Genomic DNA, 27,796 nt, shown 5'->3' with positions numbered 1-27,796 from the left:
GTGGACTCAGGAGCACCCCAAGTAGCATTTCATACCAATGAATATTTCTTTAATGGAATCCTGACAAATATGTTTTAAAACTCTCCATATTTCTGTTGTGCACTCATCTTTTGTGGTGACCTGAAGGAATCTGTGGTGGTGGCTCTTTGATCATGAAGTCTATTGAAATGAAATAGATGGGCACCCTACTAAGATACTTCTTAAGATATTTATCTATATATATATGAAATTCTGGGTCTCTCGGGCAGAAAACTAACACAAGTCATCATAACAGGGATTCAGATCCTCTTTCCCAGTCCTTGATATATCCTACTTTATAGACAGGAGGCTTCCACTGAAGCGGAGGCTGAGTCTCTTTGACAAAATTCCTCACAACTTAGTCACAAGTATATACAATTAATCATTCCCCAGAAGTCCCCAAGGGAGATCTGTGGCCACAAACCAGTCGAATCTCCTTCAAACTGAGTCCACCGTGTGTGGTGGCATCATCGGAAGATAAGGCTGCTGCAACTACAGTCTCACTTAGGGGTGGTTCCGAAAGATGTGGTGAAAAGAAATCTCCCCAGTGGGCAGAGTCTAAGGAGGTATATTTAGGTGTTGACTTTGTGAAGAAGAGACACGTCCTGAGTTTAGATTTGTCTTGATTCATGTCCAGTAGCTCAATGAATTGACCAGTAGTAGGGAGCTAGAAAAGAATAAGACTGGAAAATTGGTGACAAAAAGGTCTGGAGGAGATGCAGGGGGATGGAATTGTAGGAATAGGTAGTGAATGGAGTTTACAAATGCTCAACGGAGGACAGGACATTAGAGAGATGACAAGTGAGATTTGGGTATTTATTCCTTTGCCTGTCTGTGCTGAGCCACGTAACGGCCATTACAGCGTTTCTCTTCCTAAGGCCACAGGTCTCATCAGGGTGGCCTTTTCTGCCAGGCTCTGGTAATATCACCTACCCTCATTATAGGCCTGGACTGATAGTGATTCCCTACCATCACTGGTTACAGGATGCCTCACTCACCCTACCCATGTTTTTATAGTCTTGTTAGTAGACTCTCCTCAAGTGTCCTACTGTTTCTTGACAATTGACATCTGTTTCTTGAGGGGACCCTAATAGGTCCCCACAACAACCCTGATCATAAACTCCATGGGGGTAGGGAATTTAATCTCTCTTATTTGATGGTGCTATCCCAGGATCTAGAATGATGTCTATTGCACCGCAGGTTTTCCAGAAATGTTTGTTAAATTGACATACATCGTAACCACTTTCTCGCCATTAGTGACCTTTATGTTAAAGTCTATTATGATTGATTCAATACAGTTTGACCAGAATTTTTGTGCTTTTATCTGTAACTCATTAAAGAATGACAAAGAATAATAAATGTCAGGACAAAGCAAGCAAACTTGTTATGGGCACGGAAATCCAAGATGATTAACATAAAAATTTGTTGAAACAATCAGAGAATTCAGCAAGAAACAGTGTCAACATTTAAAAACCAACAGCTTGGGGCCGGCCAGTGGCCCAGCGGTTAAGTTCGCACGTTTCAGTTCTCAGGCCGGGGTTTGCTGTTTCAGATCCTGGGTGCAGATATGGCACCGCTTGGCACATCATGCTGTGGTAGGCATCCCACGTATACAGTAGAGAAAGATGGGCACAATGTTAGCTCAGGGCCAGGCTTCCTCAGCAAAAAGAGGAGGACTGGCAGTAGTTAGCTCAGGGCTAATCTTCCTCATTAAAAATAAAAAACAAAAACAGCTTTCCTATAAAGGTATGCCTAGATCCTCTCTCTCCACCCCCAGTAGAACCTCCACCCTGGGCTCCAGGGGCGCTGAGACCTGGCTCAGGTGTTGGTGAAACCGGGGCTGTAAAGGGGAGAAGTTCTAATTTTACAGCTATATAATTTCAATCCTAAATACTTCAGTCGTCATGGCTTTTTTTTCCAAAATAAAATTTACTACGTAACTCCAAAATTTTTTCACACTTCATCTAAGTAACGGTAATTTTAATATTTTCAATATCCCATCCATATTCAAGTTTCCTCAATTTGTCTACAACTGACTTACCAAAAAAAATGCTATTTCAATAGTGAGCCAATAGAGGACCACCCCTCGCATTTGGCGGCAGAGCTCAGGTTTAACCCTTAACCTTTTCCGGCTCGGGCTCGGGCTCGGGCTCGGGCTCGGAGAGAACATCACTCCCCAGGTTCCTGACAAGCGGGGGCGCTGAAACAGGGACCTCAGCAGTGGCCGCCGAGGCCTACGGGAAACGTAGTCTTGACTCCTTCTGGTTCACCGCGCGGCGCTCTGGGAAGGGGATTCCCGGCCCTCACTGCGCATGTGCAGCCGTAGCCCCGCCTCTTCTCTCGTCTTCTCCGGACTCCGCGGGAGCCGTTAGGTGCCCAGAGTCTCCTGAGAAAGTAGAGGGCGCGCCCGGGGTGAGAGTGACGGGGAGCGCTGGGGGCGGGAGTTCTCGGGTCCCCGCCGTCCCCAGCGTCGTGTGTGCGCCCGGGCGGGACCTCGGCGGGGGGCGGCCGGTGGGGGACCTCGGGCTCCCGGGGCGCAGGTGCGGCGCAGCCCGTCAGCAGCCCGACCCAGGAAAAGCCCACGTCGGCGGCGGGAGGCCGGTTGAAACGCGGACGGGGCCCGGGTCTGCGGGGCAGCCGAGCTCTGGAGCCCGAAAGGCCCAGTCAGTCCCGGCTCTGTCACCTCCAAGCAGGGGCGACAGAAGGGCCTGGGTCAGCGTGCTCATGTGGACGTGAGATTGATAGCGCCGTCTCACGGCGGGGTTTTGAGGTCCGAGTCATCGTTGTACAGTATTTAGGCGAGGGCCGGGTAGGAAGCCCTGGGTAAGGGACAGCTGCTGCCGTAGTTGGAAGTCAGTTTGTTGGTGTCGCTGGATGGCCTGATGTGCCCTCACGACCGCTTCCCCAGCAGCTGAGGCTCAGGTCGGTGGCCCGATGTGCTGGGTCAGGAGGTCGCAGCGCAGGATTTGGGTTCAAGGGCAGGTGGCTTCCCTTCAGTCTCAGGCTTTGTCTGATGTCACACCTGCCCAAGACTGGCACTGCGGCCTTCCCAGCTCTTAGGACCGTGGCCTGTCCCCACATCCCCAAGGATGTAAGGGAAGGGATGTGGATGGAATCCCACCGTGTGTCACATGTACCCTGGGGTTTCTAGTGTCTCTTCAGGTCCCTTGGATCAGACAGAGGGGCCTGGCCCCTTCTGCACTGACGGGATGTCCTTCAAGTCTGATATTGTAGTGAATTTCAAGAGTCAGATTTTGTCCCCTAAAGTGAATTTATTTCCCAGATCCACGTCCCAGTTTCCTTGAACAAATCAACCCTTGTGAGGCAGGAAGGAGGGGCCTCTGTGCAGGAGTCTTACCTGGAGGAGAGCACCCCTCTGACCTTAGACCTCTCTCCAGAGCTTCAGAGCAGAGACAGAAGAGCCCAGAAAGAGCAGGTCCTAGATTTGCAAGGTCAGAAGCCGTTCTGATCCCCTTGCCCAGAATGAGCCAGACTTGGTGATGATGCCACCTTCAGGAGCCACCACACCATGTGACAGTGGGGGGTTTGTTTGTCCCTGAGTAGAGCAGGTGAGCTGGGGTGGCCCAGGGGCAGGCTGCTCAGGAAAGGCTGCTTTGTTGGGGAGCTTCTGAGGGCAAGGTCCGGGGGACAGGGACAACCAGGCAGAGGGAGGAGGTTCTGGCTCTGGTCCCCTTAAATGGCCCCTGCTCTTTACAGAGGCTGCGCTGCTGTCAGACGTGTCCATCACCACATGTGACATTAATGACATCATCCTGATCTAGCAGGATCCCAGAATAATGATGCTTGAAGGATTTTCCAAAGTCATCTACTTGCAACTCTGTTGAAAACTTTAAAGACATTGGCCTGAAAGTTTCAGTGACTTGTCCAGGGAAACCCGGTTTGTGACAGAGTCAGAAGGAAAACTGCAGTTCTCTCTCAGATAGTCACCAAAAGCATCTTATCAAAGGGACCTTCTGAGGAATACATCCCAGCTGAAATGAACAATTAAAAATTCCTGCCTTCAAGCATCCCGTCTGTTTTCTGTGTATTTTCTGTACCAAAACGTAAATAATATTACTGAGAAAAATAGATATATGATGTATACTATTTTTCTTCCACGTTAATTTTAATGAAAGAATAGTGTCTTTTCCTTTGGTGTAGTTTAATTCAACTCATCTGTTGTTTTTCTTCCTTTCTGTTAGAAGGACACGTGTTATTATTAAATCAATCAAGAAAAGTTTATGTTCACTCAGTAAAAAACTGCAGATGATCATTGCAGAGTCACACAAAGACAGGTGGTGCCGCCTGTCTGTGATCCACTTCGTGCCTTTTCAAGGCCCAGAGGGCCCTATGTCTGGGGGAGGATGATCCCCAGCTGGGGTGCTGATGTGAGGAGGTGACTCAAGGAGCTGTGGCAGGTCAAATCTCAGGACCCCTGTCTTCTTTCTGTCCCCTCAGCTGAGCCACAGTTGTCTACACTCGCCCAGGAGCCACAGAAAGTGAACATCCCTCAGGTGAGCGCTTTCTCCGTTCCCCACTTTGTATTGTAAGGGATTTATAGGTTTAGAAGGATCCATGCATGATATGGAAAAAGGACAAATAGAAATAGATCAAGTCAATCTTGAGGGAAAATATACCCTGTTTGACTGTTAACTGTGATATTTGTTGTCAGCTTTTGTAGGTGACCTTGTCAGGGTAAGTAGGTTTCCTCCAGATACCAGTTTGCTGAGATTTCATATTAGTCATGACTGTGCAATGCATTATATTGATTCCCTTTGTGCAGCTATTGGAATAAACCTATAGTTTTATTTCCTTCCATCTATAAATACTGTAAATGGTACAATGGGTTTTCTAATATGAACTTGAATTCCTGTGTAGACGGTAGTTGCTAAGTTGCTTCTTACATATTTTCCTACGGCTTTTTGCTAATACTATATTTAGAATTTTTGTTTCTGTATCCACAGGTCAGATTAGACTGTACTTTCTAGTTTCTCTGTCCAATTATGGTATCAAGGTCATAGTCTCATAAAAGAAAATGGTCATGCTCCTTTTCTTTTCTAATAATTTAGATAAGAAAATTGTTATGTGTAGCTTTTGTGAAACTCGTCTGTGAGTTTGAGCCTTATGAAGACTTTTTGCTTGAAGAGTTTGATTATCAATTTATTCATCATAAGTCTATACTAGATTTGTATTCTTTTCTTGGTATGACTTTGGTCATTACATTTTCATAGAAAACTGTTCATTTTTATGTGTGTTTTTCAGTGTATTTTCATGAATTGATTGATAGAATTCTCTTAAGATTTCAGTCTTTTGGGACCAGTCCCATGCCCAAGTGGTTAAGGTCACACGCTCTGCTGCGGTAGCTTAGGGTTTTGGTGGTTTGGATCCTGGGTGCGGGCATTGCACCGCTCGTCAGGCCACATTGAGGTGGTATCCCACATGCCACAACTAGAAGGACCTGCAACTAAGATATACAACTACATACCGGGGGGATTTGGGGAGATAAAGCAGCAGAAAAAAAAAAAAAGATTGGCAACAGTTGTTAGCTCAGGTGCCAATCTTTAAAAAAAAAAAAAAAAGATTTCAGTCTTTTATCCATAATTTTCTTTTTTGATCAGCTTTTAAATTGTGTTTTAGTATAAAGCTGCTAATCAGAAAAGGACAAAATGTGTTCTAGTTGGCCCAATCTGAAACCTAGAATTTCAGCTTCAGAGGGTCTTCATATTTTATGCTGGCAGCAAACTCTAAACATCGGGAGTAGAGGAATGTGCCCTTGCCATGTTTGTGTTCTCTGGCTCTGCACAGCCCCCAGTCAGCACCATTTGCTGACAAGACTATCCTTTCTCCATTGAATTACCTTGGCACCTCTGTGGGAAGTCAGCCAGCAATGTATGTATGGTCTGTTTCAGACTCTGTTCACTTCTTTTTTTTTTTAATTTTGCCATCCCTGATGGTACCTTTGGTACTTCTGTTGTAGAGGGCATCCTAGGCTGGTAGACTGGTCTTTTTTTTTTTTAAATTGGCATCTGAGCTAACAACTGTTGCCAATCTTCTTCTTCTTTTTTTTTTTCTTCTTCTTCTCCCTAAATCCCCCCAGTACATAGTTGTATATTCCAGTTGTAGGTCCCTCTGGGTTTGCTATGTGGGACCCTGCCTCAGCATGGCCTGATGAACGCCCAGCATCCAAACCAGCAAAACCCTGGGCTGCCAAAGCTGAGTGCACGAACTTAACCACTCAGCCACAGGGCTGGCCCCTGTTCACTTCTGATGGCGTGTGGCAATCCTTTTTGTAATACCACACTGTCTTGATGAGTGTCTCTTCAGTAAGTCTTGAAATCAGGTAATACAAGTCTTCCAACTTTGTTCTTTTTAAAAATTGTTTTGGATATTCTAGGTCCTTTGCTTCTTTACAGAATGTTTTAAAAATCAGCTTTCTTATCTCAAAAGTCGGCTGAGATTTTGGTTTTCATTGCACAGACTTGGAGAATTTGTAGTGTAGATCAATTTGGGGAGAAATTACATCTTGATCATGAGTCTTCCAGTTCGTGAACACGGTATGTCTCTCCATTTAGTTCGGTAATACGGAGGGTTTAGATTTTTATCTTTCTGCGTCAAAACGAGAGTTTAGACTTACAGTTTAAAAGAATAACTCTGTCTGCTGTTTGAAAATAGACTCTAGTGGGGCAGTGGTGCAAGCAGGTACAATGTAGGAGGCCATTTCTGTAATCCTGGCAAGAAATGATGATCATAAGGCTGTTAGTTACTTTGAAGTAGTCAGGTTGTAGGTGTGATTGAGGGTAGAGCCACGAGTCTGGGAGAGTGTGTTTCCTCTCCACAACCTTGCAAATAGAGTGTGCATCAAACTTTGGATTTTTACCAGTGTGACTTACAACTGATCTCAGTTTAGTTCTGTAAGCTTTGCTTTTCTCATGAATAGGTAGGGCATCGTATTTTGTTAATAGTTCACTATAGTTCTTTGTTTTTGAACTCTTTATCCCTTATCTGTTCTCGTATTTACGTGCCGATTTTAATGACTGTATCCAGTATACCCTTATAGCCCTTTTTCTGTGAAATAAATTGCACAGTTTTCCTAGTTTCTTGTATTTTTGCCTTGCTCACGATTTAACAAAATTTTTTTTTATTATTATTTTTTCGGTGAGGAAAATTGGCCCTGAGCTAACATCTGTTGCCGTTCTTCCTCCTTTTGCTTGACAAAGATTGTCCCTAAACTAACACCGGTGCCAATCTTCCTCTATTTTATATGGGATGCCACCACAGTGTGGCTTGATGAGCGGTGTGTAGGTCTGTGCCTGGGATCTGAAACCGTGAACCCCAGGCCACTGAAGTGGAGCGCACGAACTTAACCATTACACAGCTGGGCCTGCCCTGGCATTTGATTTTTATGTTGTCAAATTTAGCATCTTTTTCTTTTCTGATTCCTGGATTTTCAGTCATAGCTGGGCATTTCCCATTCTAAAGTTGTAAAATCATTGTTCTGTGTAGTCTTCTAGAATGTGATTTTGTTTCTTGCATTTTGATCTTGAATGCATTTTATTTTATCCTGCTCTGTGGTATGAGAGAGAGATCTAACTATCTTTTCCCAGGTGGCCTCCAGCTATCCCTGTGACATTATTGTCCAGCCTTTCCTCACTTATTTGAATGATGTCACCTGTATTCAAAGAGGAAGTTTACTCTGTTAATCATTCTTCCCACCACACACGTTGTTCAGGTCTTGCTTGCTTGAAGCTTGGACGTCTTTCTGGGCTCTCTTCAGTGCCTTGCTCTTTCTGCCCACTTCTCTGTTTACATTAGATTGTGGGCTACATTGTCCTGTCTTTCTCATCTAATACGACCTTACCCTCTGTCTTCCAAAATTTGTTCATATTTTTGGGCCTTCTTCTGGGATGTTTCTCTGCAATCCTCTTTTGTTGTATACTTTTATAGTAGGTTTTGTATTTTATCTGAGTGCGTTTTTGGAGGCAGGGCTTGTAAATGTGTGTGCTCAGGCTATTCCCTTGAACTAGAAGCGTCATTTATCCTTCTAATTCTCTCTTCTCTTAATGTCCAGTACTTTAATCTTTCTACTTTCTCATTCCACCATTTAGAATTTTTTTCTCAGCCTTCAAGGCTTATTCAATTTCTGCTTGCGTCTTCAATTTTACTATTTCCCTGAATTCTGTATTTGGTGCCTTTTCTCTCCTCAGTTTCTATGTCCTTTCTGACCCAGCCCTTTTTCTCTGATGACTTCAGTTACCATCTAAATGACTAAAGTCTCCTAAATTCTAGTGACCCAACCGCTGACTCTTATTTATTCTTCTGGTCTCTGTGTATGGCATCAGCATCCACCCATTTGCTTGTGGAGCATCTCTGTGTAGTTGCACAAGAAAATAATGACCAGGTTTTGTTTTCTCTAAGAATTAGTTTCCCATTCTTTATCTTTGTTGCTTTGCCTTAATATCGTAATTTCTTAAATTAGATCTTTTGTTTTGCTGCTTAAGACCTTGTCCACTATTCATGTAGAGCAGTGGTTGCTAGCTGCAGTCAGTTTTGCTCCCCAGGAGACATTTGGCAATGTTTGGAGATAGTTTTAATTGTTACAACTGGGGATGCTGCTGGCAACCAATCAGTAGAAGACAAGGATACTGAAAAAGATCGTAAAATATACAGCACAGTCTTCCACAAAAATAGCATCGTCTGGTCCACAGTGTTGGTAATGCCATGTTGAAGAAATCCTGTTCTAGAGCATTACTCCTGAAATAAAAATCTGGTGATGTGTAATGTCTCCCTGGGCTTACATGGGTCTCTTATTGGTTTCCTATTTCCCCAGCAGAGATCTCCGGTCTGGAGTGTGTATACTCTGCAGAGTGCTCAGCATAATCCATTGGTGTATGGGAAATATATACAAGAATCCTATTTATAATAACTTTACCTAAAAAAGTAAGGCATTAAGGTTTCTCATTATTCTATTAAGCGACAATATATGTGTATAAAATAAAAATAAATGTAAATAAATCGGCATGAGAATAATTTTTTTTTACTGATGATGTACATCTCCTCAAAGTATAAGACAGAATTAGGGCCCCGTGATTGTCATCCTTTATAGCATTTTGTTTTAAATTGTGAACAGTAAACATAGTAAGACTTAGTTTCTAAAAGTCTTCTCTATGTCACTGCTTCTGGACCCTCACATTGATTAGAAATGTGCTGTTGCAGGTGTCAGTGTCATTCAAGGACGTGCCTATGGAGTTCCCCAGGAGGAGTGGCCGCAGGTGGAGTCTGCACAGAGGACCCTGTACAGAGACGTGGTGATGCTGGAGAACTACAGTGGCCTTGTCTCGGTGGGTGAGCAGACCTTACCATGTGACTCCCTTTAGTCTGCAGATTTTGTGTTTTCTTTTTTAACTATTAACCAATTTTGTCGAGGTGTGTATAAGAAAAAATAAAACTCAGCACTTTTCAGTGTACAAGTGAGTGCGTTTTCAAAAATGATATAGTAGATGACCATCATCAAAATCATGATTTGGAATATTTCCATCATGCCAAAAACATTCTTGTACTACTTTGCGGTAAGTCCCCTCCCTCCACCCCTACCTCTCAGATGCCTGAGAGCAATCACTGGTCTGTTTTCTATTGCGGTAGTTTTGCCTTTTCTCCACTTTCATATCAGTGGAATCACAGACTCTTTTTGTACATGAGAAAGATTGGCTCTGAGCTAACATCTGTTGCCAATCCTCCTCTTTTTACTTGAGGAAGATTTTAGTTGAGCTAACATCTGTGCCAATCTTCCTCTATTTTATGTGGGATGCCACCACAGCGTGGCTTGATGAGTGGTGCTAGGTCCATGCCTGGTATCCGAACCCATGAACCCCAGGCCACCAAAGCAGAGCAAACTTAACCACTATGCCACTGGGCCAGCACCGAGTATAGACTGTCTTTTGTCTGGCTTCTTTTATTCAGCAGAATGCTTTTGAGACTCATGTATGTGTGTGAATCACTAGTTTCTTCTTTCTGTTCTGAGTAGTGTTCCCTTGTGTGCATGAACCACAGTTTGTTTTCCTTTCAGTTGATGGACACATGGGATTTTTTCCATTTGGGGCGATTATGAATAAAACTTCAATGAATATTTACATACAGTTTTTTGTGTTGACACGTTTTCATTGCTTGTATAAGCACCTAGGAGTGGGCTTGCTGGGTCTTCTGGTAAGTTTATATGTAACTGTGTGAGACGCTACGAATGTGTCCAAGCTGGCTCTACTGTTTTTCATGCCTATAAGTAATGTCTGAGAGTTCTCATTGCTCTCTCATTACCAACAGATGCTTTGGTAAGTCTTAATATTTTTAACCATTCTGGTTAGTGTCTGGTTGTATCTTACTGAGTTTTAATTTGTGTTTCCTTGGTGAATGTGTTGAACTTCTTTTCATTTGCTTTTTAACCATTTATAATCTCCTTTAATTAAGTGTTTGATCAAATATTTAGCCCATTTTTTACTGTGTTTACTTTGTTTTGGTCTTACTGTTGAGTTGAAGAAGTTCAGGCCTTTATCAAATATATTTTTGCAAACCTTTTTCTCCATCTCTAGCTTGCCTTTAAGAAGAAAAAGTTTTCAGGTTGCTTTTGGCTTTTACATATACTCTTTAAATAACTTTTTATGTGACATAATTGATTCACAGGAATTAGCACAGTTGTATCCTTCACAAGTTTCCCCCACTGATGTCTTAGATAACCATAATATAGTCTCAACAGCAGTAAACAGACACTGGTACAATGTGTGTGAATAGCTTAGTGCCATTTTATCACATGTGGAGATGGGTGTAACCACCACCACAATCAAGATACAGAATTCTTCTATCACCACAAAGGGTTCTCTCGTGCTGCCTCCTTATAATCATACCTGTCCTTTTCCCACACCTTCGCTGATCCTGCCCACTACTTATTAGGTCTTCATCTCTATAATTTTTCCCTTTCAAGGACGTTATATAAATGGAATCATAGAGTATTTGATGTGAGATTGAGATCAATCCAAGTTGTAGTGTGTATCACTTGTTTATTTCTTTTATTACTACATAGTGTTTCACTGTGTGAATGTGTTGTAGTTTGTTTAGCCATTCATCTGTTGAACTTCTTGGTTCTTTCTTGTCTTGGGCTTTAGTGAATAAAGCTGCTGTGAACGTTCATGTTCAGGTTTTTAGGTGAACATAAATTATTGTTTCTCTGGGATAAATGCCCAGGAGTGTGATTGGTGTTGTATGGCAAGTATATATTTTGTTCTTTAAGAAACTGCCAAACTATTTTTCAGAGTGGCAGTACCATTTTGCATTTCCACCAGCATTGTATGAGAAATCCAGTTATTTCCTGTCCTTCCTAGTACTTGGTACTGCCACTATTTTTTGTATTTGTGGTTGTAATAGGTGTATAGTGATATCTCCTCATGGTCTTAATTTGCATTTCCTTAATGGCTACTGGTGTTAAATATCTTTTCATGTGTTCATATGCCATCTATATATCCTTAGACAGTAAGATGTCTGTTCATGGCTTTTGTGCTTTTTTTCCATCTTTATTGACACATAATGACAAATAAAAATTGTATATATTTCAAGTGTACAACTTGATCTTTTGATATAGGTATACATTATGAATTAATTGCCACCATCAAGCTAATTAACATATCCATCACCTGACATAGTTACCTTTATTTCTTTGTGGTGAGAATACTTAAGATCTATCCTCTTGGTAAATGTCAGGAATATAGTACAGTACTGTTAGCTATAGTCACATTGCTGTACATGAGATCTTCATAGCTTACTCATCTTGCATAACTGAACTTTGTGTCCCATTTCCCATGTCTGCAGCCCCTGGAAACCAGCGTTCTACTTTCTGTTTCTGTGAGTTTGACTGTTTTAGATTGCACTGAGATCCCACAGTATTTATCTTTCTGTGACTGGCTTATTTCCCTTAGTGTAATGGCCTCAAAGTTTATCCATGTTGGTGCAAATGTCAGGATTTCTGTCTTTTCTTTTTGGCTGAATAATATTCCATTGTGGATATATATACCACATCTTCTTTACTCATTCATCCATCAGCAGACATTTAGATTATTACCGTATCTTGGCTGTTGTGATTAATGCTACAATGAACGTGGGAGTGCAGATATCTCTTTGAGATCTTGATTTTTTTTTCCCTTTGGATATATACCCACAAGTGGAATTGGTGGATCATAGGGTAGTTTTATTTTTAGGTGTTTTTTGTTTTTATTTTATTTTTTCCTTTTTCTCCCCAAAGCCCCCCAGTACATAGTTGTATATTCTTCATTGTGGGTCCTTCTAGTTGTGGCATGTGGGACGCTGCCTCAGCGTGGTTTGATGAGCAGTGCCTTGTCCGCGCCCAGGATTGGAACCAACGAAACACTGGGCCTCCTGCAGCGGAGTGCGTGAACTTAACCTCTCGGCCACGGGGCCAGCCCCTTACTTTTAGTTTTTTGAAGAACCTTCATACTGTCTTCCAGATGGCTCTACCAATGGAGATTCCCATCAACAGTGTCCAAGGATTCTGTTTTCTCCACATCCTCAGCAATACTTGTTGTCTTTTGTCTTTTGGTAATCACCATTGTCTAAGGTGTGAGGTGATATCTCACTCTGGTTTTGATTTGCATTTCTCTGAGGATTAGTGATGTTGAGCATATTTTCATAAACTTGTTGGCCATTTGTATAGCTTTTGAGAAATGTCAACCTAGATCCTTTGCCTCCTTTTTTAATCTGGTTATTTGCTTTTTAGCTATTGAGTTGTATGATTTCCTTATGTATTTTGGATATTAACCCTTATAATTATTATTATAATTTGCACATATTTTCTCCCGGTGTCTAAGTTGCCTTTTCACTCCGTTGATTATTTCCTTGGCTGTACAGAAACGTTTTACTTTGATGCAATCTCACTTGTTTATTTTGGCTTTTATTGCCTGTACTTTTAGTGTCATATCCAAAAACCATTCCCAAGACTGATATCAAGGAGGTTTTTCCCTCTGTTTTCTTCTAGGAGTTGCCAAAGTCAACAATGACTTCCTTACAGCTAAACCTGATAGACACCTTTCCATCTTTGTCTCACTTGACCTCACAGCAGCTGTGGATGATGATAACATCCTCTTAGAGACACTCTACTAAACTTTGAGAACTCAGTAGTCTCCTGGTTTTTCTCCTGTGTATGTTCAGTTGTAGTACATTGTCTTGGATTTTACAAAGGTGCCCAAAACTCAGCACTCCTCAACTAAACTCGCAGTCTTTCTCTGCAGATACTTTTTCTCCTATGTCCTCCTTCAAAATGAATGCCTCCAATTTGCATGGATGCTAAAGCTAAAGACTCAAGCAACATCTTTGAATCTTCCCTCTCCCTTAGTATCCAATCTCTCATCCCACCACCAACCAGTCAGTGCTGATTATTACAGTCTCTAAACAGCTCTCAAGTAGTTTCACTTTTCTGCATCCTTTCTGAAACCACCCTCGTCCTAGTAACCAGCCAAATAACTGAATTATCTTAATGACCTCAGGCTTCTGAGCCTCGATATCCAGCTTCCTAAAATGGGGCAGTTAGAATGAACACCAAGTTTCTTCCTTCTCTATATTCTGTGATTATAAGAATTTAAAGCTAAGGAGAGGCTCAGGGCAAAACCAATTCCAGTGCTTTGGGAGACGATCTCACTTTCTCCATTTATTTATTCATTAATTTTTGTATCCTTTCTTCCTTGCTTCCTTAATCCCTCCCTCTGTCTCAGAGCATGCAAACTTAACTACTCAGCTGTTGGGCCAGCCCCACACTTTCTCCATTTAAATTAACTCTTGGGGTGACCGAGACTGTGCCTCATATCCTCCCATAGCACTGCTTTATAGGAGAGTCTCAGGGTCTTCATGACAACTTATAATGAGGCTCTTTTTCTTAAATAGGAATCTGCTTTATGCCACGTTTTGGACTCTAGAAAATATTTTGAAATCAGATTCTAATGTTGGTAACAGCTTTACCTTGCTTTGTTAATTTGTCTGAAAGCTCCTGTTGAAAATAAATGTCACATGTGGAACAAAAAAGTCCTGTGTAAAAATTTAGTCCATCTTTGTTCACTCCCTCTTGAGAGTATATAAAAAAGCCTGCATAACAGGAGAGTGTTGATGGAGATTAGGATGAGGGGCAGTGATGATGGAGTTTGGTTGTTTTTCAGCAGTAGTAAGGTCAAAATAAAAGCATAATAAAAGAAGAGTAAAAGATTTAGGTCAGAGCTTTCTATGAAAAAAATTAAAAACCATAAGCAGATGGAAAAAGTTGCAATACAATATGGCAGATTCCACTAATCAGTTTAATAGACGGCCATTTTAATGGCAGAGAGAGTAGAATGCAAAGTGAGAAGTTGGAAAATGTCAAGGAGGCAAGAGCCAGAAAAGTGAGGGGGTCCCTTCCTGCCCTGAGAATTCTTTTGGTTCTGAAGTGTGTGAGCCCAGCTGAGTGAAGACCTGGGGAGGATATAATAGATGCTCTGAAAGGGGCATCCATCAGCTGCAGGAAGATGTGCCGTCTGTCCCCAAAGCTCATTAGCAGATTGGTCATTACTCTCATTAAGAATTCATTTTCTGATTCCAGGGATAGAACTCTCCTCTACTTGATTCGGCTTTCACACAAAAACACAGACTCACCTGGTGTGGATAAAACACAGGTACCCATTACTGCTGCCTCCCATCTTCCCAGGACCCAGTGGGAAGGAAAAGGGAGGTTCTCTAGCCAAGAGTGGAGGTAAGGGTGGAGTTTTCCAGCTCTCCAAGCTGGGTGCAGGTCCCACGAATAGGGGAGAAGTGCAATGCCATCTTTTTTTGTTTTTTGTTTTTTTTGAGGAACATTAACCCTGAGCTAACATCTGCCGCCAATCCTCCTCTTTTTGCTGAGGAAGACTGGCTCTGAGCTAACATCTGCCCATCTTCCTCTACTTTATATGTGGGACGCCTGCCACAGCATGGTTTGCTGAGCAGTGCCATGTCCGCACCTGGGATGTGAACCGGAGAACCCTAGGCTGCCGAAGCAGAAGGTGTGCACTTAACGGCTGTGCCACCGGGCAGGCCCCACCATCTTGCTGGCAGCCTGAGACCTTGGGCAAACTGGGTCCTTCTGATCTGGTTAGGGAAGAGACAGTACTTCCAAGCCACTGCAGCAGGGCAACAGCAGCATCACAGATCAGATGAGGATCCTGTACCTCAGGGCCTCCCAAGGAGAGAGCGTTTGGGCTCCTACCATTTCTTGGGCTAACTGGTGCCTGGCCCTTTGGAAAATGCCCAGTCATCCCAGGGCTAGACTTCGAAGGAAAAGTAACTTGCCATTCCCCTTAAAATATGTAACTAAAAGCTATCTACACTTTTATGTTTTAAATATACTGTTGGGGCTTCATTTCAAACTGGTATACTGTAAAACTGTTTCAGATAGCTTTAAATCCAAGGCAGGGGCTTTCAAACTCTTTTGACAGCAACTCACAAAAAAAATATGAAGTAATTTTTATATAAAGCAGTATACACACACACCTGCACGAAGCTAACACAAAAGTTTTATGAAACTTTACTTCCCTTTATTACATGTGATGTACTCTAATATTATTTATTCCATTTTATTTCATTGTTTATTAAGTGCTTGTCACAATCCAGTCATGGGTCAGGACCTGCAGTTTGAAAAACACTCCTCTGAAATTATGGGTTGGATTCATATCTCTGTGTTGGGAGGCTCAGCTGTGAAGACAACTGAAGTCTCTGACGGCATTGGGATGTTTCATTCCAGAAAGGAGACAATGCAATGCTCATCCCCCCTTTCTCCCTCCCCACTTCCTTGGTGCCCTTCTGAGGTGGGGCTGCTCAGTCCTTCCCCCAGGGAGGCTTACCAAGGCCAAGTGGGCCAGAAGGGGCTGCTGCCAGAGATGCTGCTGATCCGGCTCCTTCTCACCCCGCTTCCCCTCTGCCAGGCTTTTCTTGACAGCACCTCTTCCTGATGAGGTTAGAATTACCACTCTGTAGCAGAGGACACGTGCAGCAGCAAGCATCCAGTTGATTCACTAGTTACCCTCTGCCTGTGCTGGGCTGTGATGTGCCATTATCTTCCTGCTCCCATTTTACACTTCACACACCAGCTTTCTCTCCAGTTAGTTGATCACTAACCACTTTGAATATCAGGACCATCGGCTCATTTATTTTTTCTGTTTCAAAGGATGGTGCTGGTGTGCACAGTGAGCAGTCATGTTAATTTCCACACTTGCTGAGGCATCTAAGTGTGATCTGCCTATCACGGTGCTGACTTGAATGAAAGGTTCTTATTGTGATCATTAGTCAGCATTCATGTAGCTCCTCATGACAACCCATTATTCCTCACAGTACCTGTCACAGTGATCAGTATGAGCAACCCCCATTGTAGAGGCAGTAATTCAGTGGTCCTAGAGAGGTTTTAGCAATATCTCTAAAGAACACAACGTGAGTAGCCACAGAACTGTGCCTGGCCTGGACCCCCCTGTGGCTGGCCTGGAGCCCCCTCCCTCTAGCATACTTGGTGAGTTCACTCATTTCATTCTCTGGTTAGCAGACCTCCACAGGGTGGGCTCCTCTTGCAGGTTGCAGCTCAGATACTCTGAGATGCCTTTCTGGGCGACCTTATCTACAGCAGCATCCTCTCCCCAGGGCTCTATCACATTCCTGTGTTTATGGACTTCACAGAGCTTAGTGCTACCTGAAGTTATCTTGTTTATGTGTTTGTGTTCTTGTTTGTTGTTTGTCTGCACTGTTCAGGAAGGTCATCTACATGAGAGTAGCAGTCTTGCCTGGGTTGTTCATTGCTGTAGCCATCCTCTTTGTTGAAAGTACCTGGCATACAGTAGGTGCTCAATGATGTTTGTTGAGAGAATGACAGTGACAGGCCCTATAAATACTGTTACTCACATGTCATTTCCTTTGTCTTTTCATCTCTTTCTGGACTTTCTGGCCATAGTCACACAGTCAGTTATTCTCAGTTATCCTGGAGCTAATGATCTAATTTGTGGATGGCCCGGGTCCTTGGCTTCCTTCCCTCCTTGGCTTCGTCTCTGGAGATTTCTCCAGATCTTTCAGTCATTTCTGCCTTTAGTTGAGTGGGGTCAAGAAAAGAGTAGGGAGATGAAAGTACTATTAGACAGTTTTACTATTTCTAATAACTTTAGAAAGGTACAAAGTTGAAATTAATTGATTTCTAAGATTTCTTTTTAACTTTGTGGATTTCAAAAAATTCATGTTTTTTATACACAATACAGTGAAAAGTGCATTGAAGAAGTTAAAATCACTGTATAAATGTAAGATATAATTATGTGTGCATGTAGTCCCATTAAGCTTGGTGATTGAGAGCTGGTTATACATTTAAGGTTTAATTAGTTTTCATAGAACAGTAGCTCACGTTGCTGTAATGGATAGGGCCAGATAAGGGCTTAGAAAATGTGCCTTTGGTTGATTTTCTTTTTCAACCATCAAACCAAGATTAGGCTTGAAGGCCCTTCAAATCCTAATGTACACCTGAAATTACACAATGTTATAAAGCAACATGGTGTCAATAAAATAATCATATTAAAAAATGGTTGAAGTAAGAATACACAGAAGTTAAAGTAAGAATAGTCAAGTGGCCCTAAGCATTTGAATTTTCTTGCTTCAAATTTTGGATGATTAAAATACAATTTCCCCTGCAAAATCTTAGACTTATTTTGGAAGAAAGACCCTCTGGATAATCTAAAAATGAAGTTTTCTATTTAAAAGTTGTTTTTAATGTTCCTTAGAGCCCTGTGTGCAACCAGATAATGGGGTTGCCTTTTTGTTTTAAACATAAGGAATCAATGACTTATATTTGATAACATGTGCTGTTGCCTTTGGTCCTCCCTACAACTCTGCCCATGGCTATTATTGTTGCCAATTTATAGATGGAAGAATGGAAGCAAAGCTGTTAAGTGCCTTTCCCAAGGTCTTAGAAGAAGTCAGCAAGAAGATGGTCTGGCTCAAGTCTCCTGACTCCAGTTTACTATTCCCCACAATAATGTTGGAGAACCGCTTTGGGAAGGAAAGACTCATTCCTAGTACTGTTGTCACACCACCAAGCTTCAGAAGTCAGGCAGATATTTTACTTTATGGTTAAATTGGTCACATTTACTCCATGTGTACCTACATTCTGGGCCCTGTGCTTTGCCCTGGGAGAATTCAGAGAAAGTAAAAGACTTAGACTTCCCTGGCTCTTACCACCCAGTGGGTGTGGGAGACACACACATACAAATGTGGCTGTAACACAAGGGTAGGGAGGTCGGACATGCATTGAGAGATACAAGATGGACTTGGCATGAATAAGATTTAACTGAGGTGAGACTGAGAAGAGTCGAGGGGAATGGAGTGTCAATCAAATTTTATCCACCTACAATTTTAGTGTTCAAATTTTATCTACCGTGGCAAGCAGTTAGTAGATAATGTTTTAAAATTACTTTTAAGTAGAAGTATTCACCTGTTAGTTATATAAGTAGAAGTAAATGCAAGAAGAACTACACTAGAAATGGCTAATGTGGTTTCAGTGGGGAAAGGAACTGGGGGGATAGGAAGGATTGGGGTTGTGAGGTAGGAGAGGGCCTGTTGTGGCTCTTTGTAAACCCTTCAGTACTATTTGATTTTAAAGGCACAGGTATGAATTACTTAGATAAATATTATTATGGCGGACTGGAATTGGCCACCCCAAGATATTTCTCTTGGCGTGAGGATTATTTTGGCCTGGTTACTTTTAAAAACTGGAGACAGGAAAGAAACTCTGAAAAGTAGAATTTACTTACCTTTTGTTAAGAGACATTTACATTGTAAAGGAAATCTCCATCTGTAAAGGTGTCTCCTTCTCTGTACCAGTAAGGAGGGACGATCTTATCTCTAGAAACTTAGCAATGTGGAAGGCAAGGACTCAAGTCTGCATAATAACCTGACTCTTGTTTACTGTACTTGTGTGGTAATCTCCCATGATCAACTCCCCCCACCCCCAACATCCTCCTTTGTCTTTAGCTGAAGATGATATTTAAGGTGGTGGCTTCAGCCATTTTGGCGAGTTGCTCAGGTTGCCTGAGCCTCTCCCGTGTATACATGTTATAAAGCTTTGTTTAATTTTCTCCTGTTATTCTGTCTCATGTGAATTTAATTCATTCTCCAGCCAGAAGAACCCAGAGCGGGTAGAGGAAATGTCTTCCTCACCTACATTATTAAGTGGGCTTTAAAGAATGAGTAAGGTTTCTACAAGGAGAGGGAGGAGAGGGGGCATTCCTAGCAGAGGACCCAACGTTAACACAGAAGAAGCAGGAGAGCAGAGGGAGGAGCAGGTAACCCATGAGGATGACAGTGTGGAACACACCTCCAGGGATAGGGACACATGAGCTGGTGCTCGACTGCAGAGGGGCTTGGATAGAAGGACATGCACACACACTCACGTGGTTGTTGGCAGGAAGGCGGTCAAGGGTGCTGGGCGAAGGGGTGATATGTTCAGCACTGAGCTCTATGTACAGCAGTGGTTCTCGCCTTGGAGGTTACCTGCTTGTTGAAACAAAATTACTGGGCCCCACCCCACAGCCAGAGTTCCTTCCTGAGTAGGTCCAGGGTGAGGGCCAAGGATTTCCATTTCTGATGAGTTCCAGGCAATACTAATGCTGTTGGTCTGGGAACCACAACTTGACAACTGGTAACAGAGTAATCTAGCAACAAGGAGAAGTTGAGACTAGAATAGTGCAAGAATGGAGGTCAAGGGACTGTTCCACCAGGACAGAGCAGAAGGAATGGGGCCCTGATGGGGAGCTGGTGGGAAAGTACAGAATAGTGATCAAGAGAACAGACCAACTGCTTAAAGGACAGGGGACCGTAGAACCATTGTTCTGGGTCATGTCAAATCAGAAACCACCACTAAATCCCCAGTGTCTGTGCCAGGTACACGAGAAGCACCCAAAATTCATTTTTTAAATCACAATCCTGTCTAGAAATTAAGCTGTGAGTTTTATCTTACTTTCCCTTCCTCTCACATCACTAACCTCAGTCTGGTGCAATTTAGGTGGCAAAGGCATCTTCCAGGGAGAGCATCCATATGTGCACCTTGTCAGAAAGTATATCTATCTGTATATGTAAAATCATGCTAAAACTGATTTCCTTATTATTTCATTTTATTACATCCTCATAGCTAAATACTGTTTAAAATAAATACAGAGTACAGGAAGCATCCATCTCTACCAAGTGGGGCAAAAAATGATTAACTCTCTATACCATAGAAATACTCCATGAAAACATAGAGGAATCCTTGAACCAACCAACATTCACTGAGCATCTATCACCTGAAGAGCACCGTGGATGTGCTTGGATACAAAGATGAATAAAACATGGGTCCATTCCAGTTCAACATCTAGCAGTCTTTGTCCTGTTCTCTTAAATCTGCCTTGGATTTTGTTCATAACAGAAATTCCAAAGCAGGCCAGAAGAAGATAGTTAGCTTTTCTAAATTGACCACCTCTGTCGTCTAATTATTCCACTGAGGAGAACACTTGCTCCTGGATTATTTCACTGAGCTGACACACACAGACAGTCTGGGGAGCATCCAGCCCCTGTTTACTCCCCGGTCTTTAAGTCTAGTGAGCATTTTATCGCTTACACCTTTTGATGCCAGAGGGTGCAACCTGGGGTTTTGGAAATACCATTTCCTTTACTACCTCCTCCAATAACAGGGTCACTTCAGGACCAGTGAGTGGTTGGCACTAGGACGTGTTTCCTAGAAGTACTAATAATTCTGGAGAGGAGAAAGTATTTTCACAGCTGCAGCTCTGGGTGCCAAACTTTCTACTGTCAGTGAGAATCATGTCCCACTGAAACTATAGAAGTGGAACTGACCCTCAAAGGGATAAGGTGACAGGGAGTGGTGTTTACTTGAGTCAGAGAGCAACCAAAATTGACTTCTGCAGCTGGAAAAAACAAAGACAAGGGTTAAAGATCAACTTCCTCTTTAATTTTGGCTAATCAGCAGCCCAAGTGGCCTTTCTCAAATGTTTCGGGTCTGCTGACTCTTGCAACTCTATAAAAGACCCCATATGTTGTATGAACCTAGACCTCCTGGGCACTGGAGGGAAACAAAAGAAAAAATTTTCCATCTCAGAATTAATGAAATCATCCAATGCACCCAGCTCTCCCTGCCCCAACCTCAACCTCATCCATCTCCAAATCTTAGGAATTTTGTTAAATACCACTCCCATCCATCCTCATCACTCCACCTTGGCCCCGACCAGCATATTCTATGCTGACGTCATCTCTCGTAGATCACTGCAGTAGCCTTCTCACTGGCCTCTCCCATCCTGTTTATCCCCCTCCAAACCATTCTTCACCTTAAATCACAGTAACTCATTAATTCACGGTATTTATTCATGGTAATTCACTCACGGTAATCTTTTGGAAACTCAAATAATACTACTAAAATTGGAATACCCTACACATACACATAAATCCTAACTTAAAATTTTCCCCTGGCCTTCCCATTGCTCCAAAGACTTAACTAGTTGATTTGCCCCAGAGAGATCGGCATAATCTGTGCCCTTCTGTGCTTTTCCCTCTTGTTGCATCACATTCCTCCCTCCACACTGTCTGCTCCCATCACCCAGAGTCCCCTGCCCGGAGCACTCCTCCCTCCCTGCTTTGCCTAGTTGTCTCCTACTCCCCTTTTACCTCTTAACCTTTATCAGCTCCTGAGAGACGCTTGAGGAAGACCCTCTCCTCCCTGGTTAAGCCAGATCCCCATGTTTTAAACTCCCTTGGCACCATCAACCAGCTCATGAACCCCTCATAGAATGTAATACAGGACATTTACATGAACTTGTGTGATTATCTAATTTCTGCTTGGTCTGCTCACTAGACTGTAAGATCCAGGAAGGCAGGAACTCTACCTCTTTTTGCTTTTCCTTGTATTCCAGAGTCTAGCACAGTGTCTGGCACATAGTGGGTACTAAATAAATGTATTTGTTAGGAAGGAAGGAAGGACGTAGTGGAAAATTGATAGTTCTAAAATGATAAAGAGGAGGTCTAGCATTTTAAGGGAATGGTAATCATAGGTGACACCTGTTAAACTTCTGAGGTTAGAAATTTAACTGTTCTAACTGTTCAGAGCTCTTTACTTGCTCATTCCAGTTCTCGGGGCCAACCCTGTTAGCACGTATTAGTAGCTCCATACTTAATAGATGAGATCTGAGACTTAGGTTACTTGTGCAAGGCCAGGTAGCCAGTACAAGGTGAAGACTTAACAGTCATCAATATTGTTACTCTATTTATTACTGTGATCACCTCGGTGGAGTTCCCTCAAGTTCCCTCCGGAAAGGAGCAGTGTCTGGCAGATGCAGCCCCGCCTCCAGACCTCCAAGCATCTTTTGAGGCCGGGCCCTGAGTCTGGGTTCAGGCTGAGAAGGCACGAGGCCTGGCTGGCCTGGATGGAAATGGCAGAGGGAGGGAAGGACCCTTTGGGCAGGGCAGGGGGTAAGGTCACTTGGGCATCCAGAAACCTTTGTGAGAACCTGTCTTTGAGTTAAATCTCAACTTTTGTCTTCGAGAAGCAATGGAAACAGGATCCAGCTGGCCTGTGCTGCCATCATTAAGCCGAACAGACCTCTCAAACAGCCTTTCAGGCCCTGCCACCGGATGTAGCCCTACCCCCAGAGCACTCTGGGCCGGGCCTCCCCTTAGGAATCCCTCCCTTTGCCTATATGTTCCTCCAGAGGATTCTGATGTCTGCTAGGTGTCCCTGGCTGTGATCAGGGAAACATGGTCTTGCTCCTCTGAGAAGGTAGATAATTAAGCCACATACTCCACACGTGGTAAAAGTGTTGTGAATTGGAAAGCAAGGGCAGATCCCAGCTAGGGATGATCAAGGAAAGCATTGAGGGAAAACTGTCTGTATAATGGGAAGGGAAGAGGGGATGGGGATTGTATTTTTGTTTTGTTATTATTTTCAAGTTTTTATGATGAAAATTTCCCATGTGATGACTTCTCATTCCCCTGTGGTGGTCCAGCATGTGTGCTGGAGTGAGAAGTGTGGACACATTGTAGGAAAGTGAAATCGTTGTGAGAACTTAGGCAAGAGAATTGGCTGAGAAAACAGGCACAGAAGCTCCACCGAGGCAGGGACTCTGTTTGTTGCCTCCACTGGGTGTTCCACGTGGTTAGAAGAGTGCACATGGTAACACAGGAGGAGTGACTGCAGATTCTCATGCAGTGGTGGAGCTGACCAGTAGCTGTAGAACAGACATTTATGGGGACCCAAAACTCACTCGTGTGATTTCATCCAAGAGGAATCAGCTGCTTATTCAAAGGCAGGTCTAAAAAAGGCAGACGTGGATTTTGCCAGGCAGGACAGCTGAAAGGAGAAAGGGGTAGGCAGTTTAGAGTAGCGCTGTTAAGGCCTGGGGTTAAGTGGTGGACCATAAAATTTTCCTTGAAGAGGGAGGAAATGGAGACAGCAGTTGTCAGATGGACAGGGGAAAGTATAAAGTGGCTTGTAGTTCCTGAATAGGTTGAGGAATTGGTATACCGAGGGCATAAGCTGAGAGGATAAAGGGTGGAATGTCAGACTATCTTCTTTCATAATGTGGAAGCATTCCTGGTGATAAGTTCTAGGATATGGCCGCAACTGACCTGGAATGAAGATAAAGGGCTCTGAGATGAGGAGGGGTATTCAGTGAGAGACCAGATTTTGGATGGTCTATCCACATGGATGTTGGGGCCTCTAACTGCTTCCTCCCACTTTGAGTTCCTATCCTGGGCCCCTTTCCTGTCCCGAGATCTCCACAGAATTGGCATTTCCTGCAGCTGTAAGCTTCAGTCCATGGCATGACTCTGGACAAGAAGGCAGAAGTGGGGCAGTGAGAAAGAGGGCTGTAGTAGACATCTGTTTTGTTTTTTTTGTTGTTGTTGTTGGACACCCAGCATTCACTCATCTTCTGGAAATAGTCCTTCTATTGCCCTTTGGGGAACTAACTCAGTTCTAAGTCTCAGTTCAAGTGCACATGGAGTTGTCTGTCGTGACACTCTTACTTTAAGGGTGGGTATTTAACTCAGGCTTGGCCAAAAAGATTGGTCCATGCTTTTGGCAACAGTGATTGGTCAGGGATGGGCATGTGTCCTAACCAGAGACAATAAGACACAGTGGGATTTTTGAAGGGAGTAGTGAGAGAGACAACCCATTTTAAGCTGCACTTTAACTTGGAAGATGTAGCTACTAACTTGCCAGACAGCAAGTCTTACAGTGAAGCCAGTCCAGAATATAGAGCCAAGAAATGGATAGAAACTGAATCTTGATGGCGTCAACTGAGCCCCAGCATGAATCCTCCTGCCTGAGGGCAGCCTTACTTCCAGACTTTTTCAGGTGCCTGAATCAACAGATCCTCTTTGTATTTGCTGTCATTTATATCCAAAGAATCCCTCACAGTATAAGGGGGCTCTCCATCCCTGTCTCCCTCTCGTGTGCTAGCACATTAAATATATATTACCTTGCCTGTCGTTCAGGTCATGCCCTTCTGTAAAAAATGATAAAGAAACCTGTTTCAAAGGGTTGTAAAGATTAGACGGCATAATATACATAAAAGCATAACTTTGGGCCGGCCCAGGGGCTTAGTGGTTAAATTCGAGTGCTCTCCTTCAGCAGCCCAGGATTCACAGGTTCGGATCCCAGGTGTGGACCTAGCACCACTCATCAAGCCATGCTGTGGTGGCATCCCACATCAAATAGAGGAAGATTGGCACAGATGTTAGCTCAGGGGCAATCTTCCTCACAAAAAACAGCATAACATTGTTCCGCAACATTGAAGTGCAACAAGCAGTACTTAATCTAAATTAAATTAAATCTGGCTCAAAGCCCCATTCTAAGGAGTAAGAAGATAGCCATTATTGGTCCTTACTGGGAGCCTTTTGCCTATTTAATTTAATATTCACTGTGAAACAAATATGTAGGAAAGAACCTGTGATATTGGGTCCATCTGGGTTGCCCCTGGGATGTTCATTGTCTAAGCCCATCTGGCCAATTAACAGGCCAGTGGCTGCACAGCCTCTGTGCCAAGTGTGAGCGATGCAGTGTCTGTTGCAACTCTCGGGGTGATGGTGCTTGATGATTAGTCATCTCAGCAACATCACTTGATCCTGTTAAACCTGTGCTGTCTCCTAGAGGGCTTCCACACAGAACCCACCCACTTAAGGGACTCATCTCTGCATTTTTACTCTCAAGGCATTGGAGCCGCTGTTACCTTTAGGCTACTCTCCTTTCACCCAACACTTGTGTCAACCCCTATCTCCTCTTTCCTGGGGACACCCAGCTAACTCCTCCTCCCACATGACGGCCTGGACAGGACTGTAGAACAGGTGCATCACAACTTCTTTTCGGGGTCAGGAAACATGAAAGCCATTAATAACCCCTGAGACCAGAAGCCCAGAACTTCCTGTAAGACAAAAGGGGAAAGATAACATTTATTCCTTCTGGAGCCACTCTGGCAGGGAGTAGAAACAGCAATCAATAGCTTGGTAAATTATCCTGTTTCAAATGAAAGTTGCCTCAAGCTGGGCAAGAATCACTAGAGGAATATTGCCCCCTCTTGTCATTGTCAGCCCAACGCCCTCCCACAGTGAAGCATTGTTAAACTTGCATAATAGTCAGTTCCTTCCCTGCCCCCTGCTGCCCCTAGAAGGAAGGAAGAGACCCTCACTCTCATGGGAGATAAGAAGGCAGCCTCCAGAAGTCTCTGAGCTGCTACTTGGCCTCCTTAATGAAAACTGAATATGTCCTTGTAACCCCAGGAAAATAGCCTAATTTAAGGCTCTGATCCAGAGCTAATGGAAGTTCTAGAAGAAAGCGCTCAAGAGAAGAGCCCCTTCTCATAGTCTGGGCCCCTTCATTGTGACTGCAAATGGGGGCACAGTTCTCAGTGTTAATCCCCACTAAAGCTGCCTCAAGGAAGCTGATTCCCTTAGGCAACACCTGGCACAGGAGAAATTCACAATGCCTGAACCTGGGATCTGGGGTTCCTGCCCAACCCATGTTAAGTTACCAGTCAATTCATGCATTTTGTTTGTCCTGACGTTAGATTTGGAGTGTGGGCTTGAGGCTGTAAAAATTCAGGTAGCCTATTACCATTGCATTCTATGTCAGTGATAATTCTTCAGGCACCACGAAATATGTAAATGAGACCCCCCTGAAATTGCACAATGCTGTGATCCCTGGATGTGGGAACCAAGCACATGAAACCTTTTTCTAGAGAAATTGATCCTCATCTCTCCAATTACTGTTCAGCTGATAAACTTTCCTTCTTTTGATTACAGTCCTGCTTTTCCACAGGAACAGGAGTCTGGGAACAAGGAAAACAGTCCTGGAAGCAGAACAAGAGTATGGGATCACTCATGGAGAGTGCTACCATCTCATTTGGACAGGTCACTTCCTAGATGTGCTGAGTGTGCAAATTCTGTCTCGTCTCATCCAGTGTTTCTCTGAATGGAAGCAAGTATCTGGGCACCAGGTGTGACTTGTTATGTGATCCTAGCCAGTACATCAGCCCCTTTGGGCCACCACCTCCCCTTGGTTAGAAGTCCTTGGGCTGTGGGTAGATGGAAAGCATCCCAGAATGGGAGTGACATGCTCTGAGTTCCCTAGTACTGGCTTTGCCATCGATTGTGTGAGTCATTCTGATGTTCAAACTGTGAGGATCAAATTTGAAATGATGGATATGTTATATTAAATATATTAATAAGAGCAGAAATTAAACCTGTTGGGTTTAAATGCAACCTGTAGGGTTTGCTTCCTCTATAAGCCTGGCTGTCTCTGCAGGAGCTGAAGGTTGCTTCTTTAGGCTTGTTGTCTGGGAGCTAGAGCAGAGTGGAGAGACTGAGATGGAGCCAGGGTGAGCCATATTGCACCTAGCTTTTCCTCCGCTCTAAGTCTGAATACTGGCAGTGATGAGTCAGGTGGTTCTAAGGGCTCCTTTCACTTTAGCATTCATGATGACCCCACACCACCTCTACCTCCATGCCACCTTTTTCTCCTTCTTTGGATGCTCCAACCTCTTTGACGTTTTTCAGCCACCACTCCACTCAGCTCTTAAGCAGCTTTGACCTTGAAGACATGGATATGGATGAGAACAAGGATCCACTTGGCACCTTTGGCCACTTTTGCTTCAGTGAACTGAGTGGGGTGTCTGAGAAGAAACCCTGGTGTTAGGAAGACGTCTGAGAATGTTCCAATGATCCCCGCCTCCTGATATTCACACCTTTGGGTAATTACCCCTCCCCTTGAGAGTAGGCTGGACTTAGTGATTTGCTTCTGACTAATAGAATAAGGGAAAGGTGATGGGATGTCATTTCCATTATTAGTTTACAAAAGATTGTGACTTCTGTCTTGCTGTCAGACTCTCTCCTGGCTTTGGTGAAGCAAGCTTCCGTGTTGGAGAGGCCCACAGGACAAGGAACTGAGGGTTGCCTCCAGCCAACTCCAGCCCACAGCCACCAGGAATTGAGGATCTCAGTCCAACAGGCCTTGAGGAGCTGCATCCTGCCAACAGCTAAATAAGCAAGCTCAGAACTATGTCCTTCTCCAGTTGAGCCTTCAGATGAGACCCCAGCCCCAGCTGATACCTTAATTGCAGCCTTGTGAGAGACCCTGGAGCAGGGAACCCAGGTAGGCCTTGCCTGGACTCCTGACCCAGAAAAACTATGAGTTAATAAATATGTGTTTTTTTAAGACACAAAA

At 43.5% G+C, this 27,796-nt stretch overlaps 2 long non-coding RNA genes across 6 annotated transcripts in view; one reads left to right on the top strand and one right to left on the bottom strand.

The window, feature by feature from the left end:
* LOC138920325 (uncharacterized) overlaps positions 1-2,326 on the bottom strand; it is a 21,471-nt gene extending 19,145 nt beyond the window's left edge. For 2 of the 3 annotated variants that reach the window (XR_011431315.1, XR_011431314.1), the window contains exon 1: positions 2,060-2,326. This is a non-coding gene — a long non-coding RNA (uncharacterized lncRNA). The remainder of the gene's footprint in view (positions 1-2,059) is intronic. The other variant, XR_011431316.1, reaches the window with a different exon arrangement.
* LOC138920324 (uncharacterized) lies at positions 2,296-27,796 on the top strand. 3 transcript variants are annotated; one of them, XR_011431311.1, is made up of 7 exons: positions 2,296-2,430; positions 3,736-4,082; positions 4,477-4,532; positions 9,232-9,356; positions 26,393-26,570; positions 27,130-27,323; positions 27,456-27,796. It is a non-coding gene; the product is annotated as an uncharacterized lncRNA (long non-coding RNA). The 3 variants fall into 3 exon arrangements; XR_011431310.1 differs by lacking the exon at positions 3,736-4,082 and having other exon boundaries at positions 2,321-2,430; positions 26,377-26,570; XR_011431309.1 differs by lacking the exon at positions 3,736-4,082 and having other exon boundaries at positions 2,322-2,430.

Source organism: Equus caballus, chromosome 23 (assembly GCF_041296265.1).
Source record: "Equus caballus isolate H_3958 breed thoroughbred chromosome 23, TB-T2T, whole genome shotgun sequence".
Lineage (NCBI taxonomy): Eukaryota > Metazoa > Chordata > Mammalia > Perissodactyla > Equidae > Equus > Equus caballus.
Note: the sequence above shows the minus strand (reverse complement) of the source record. Positions and strands in the feature narration are given on the sequence as shown.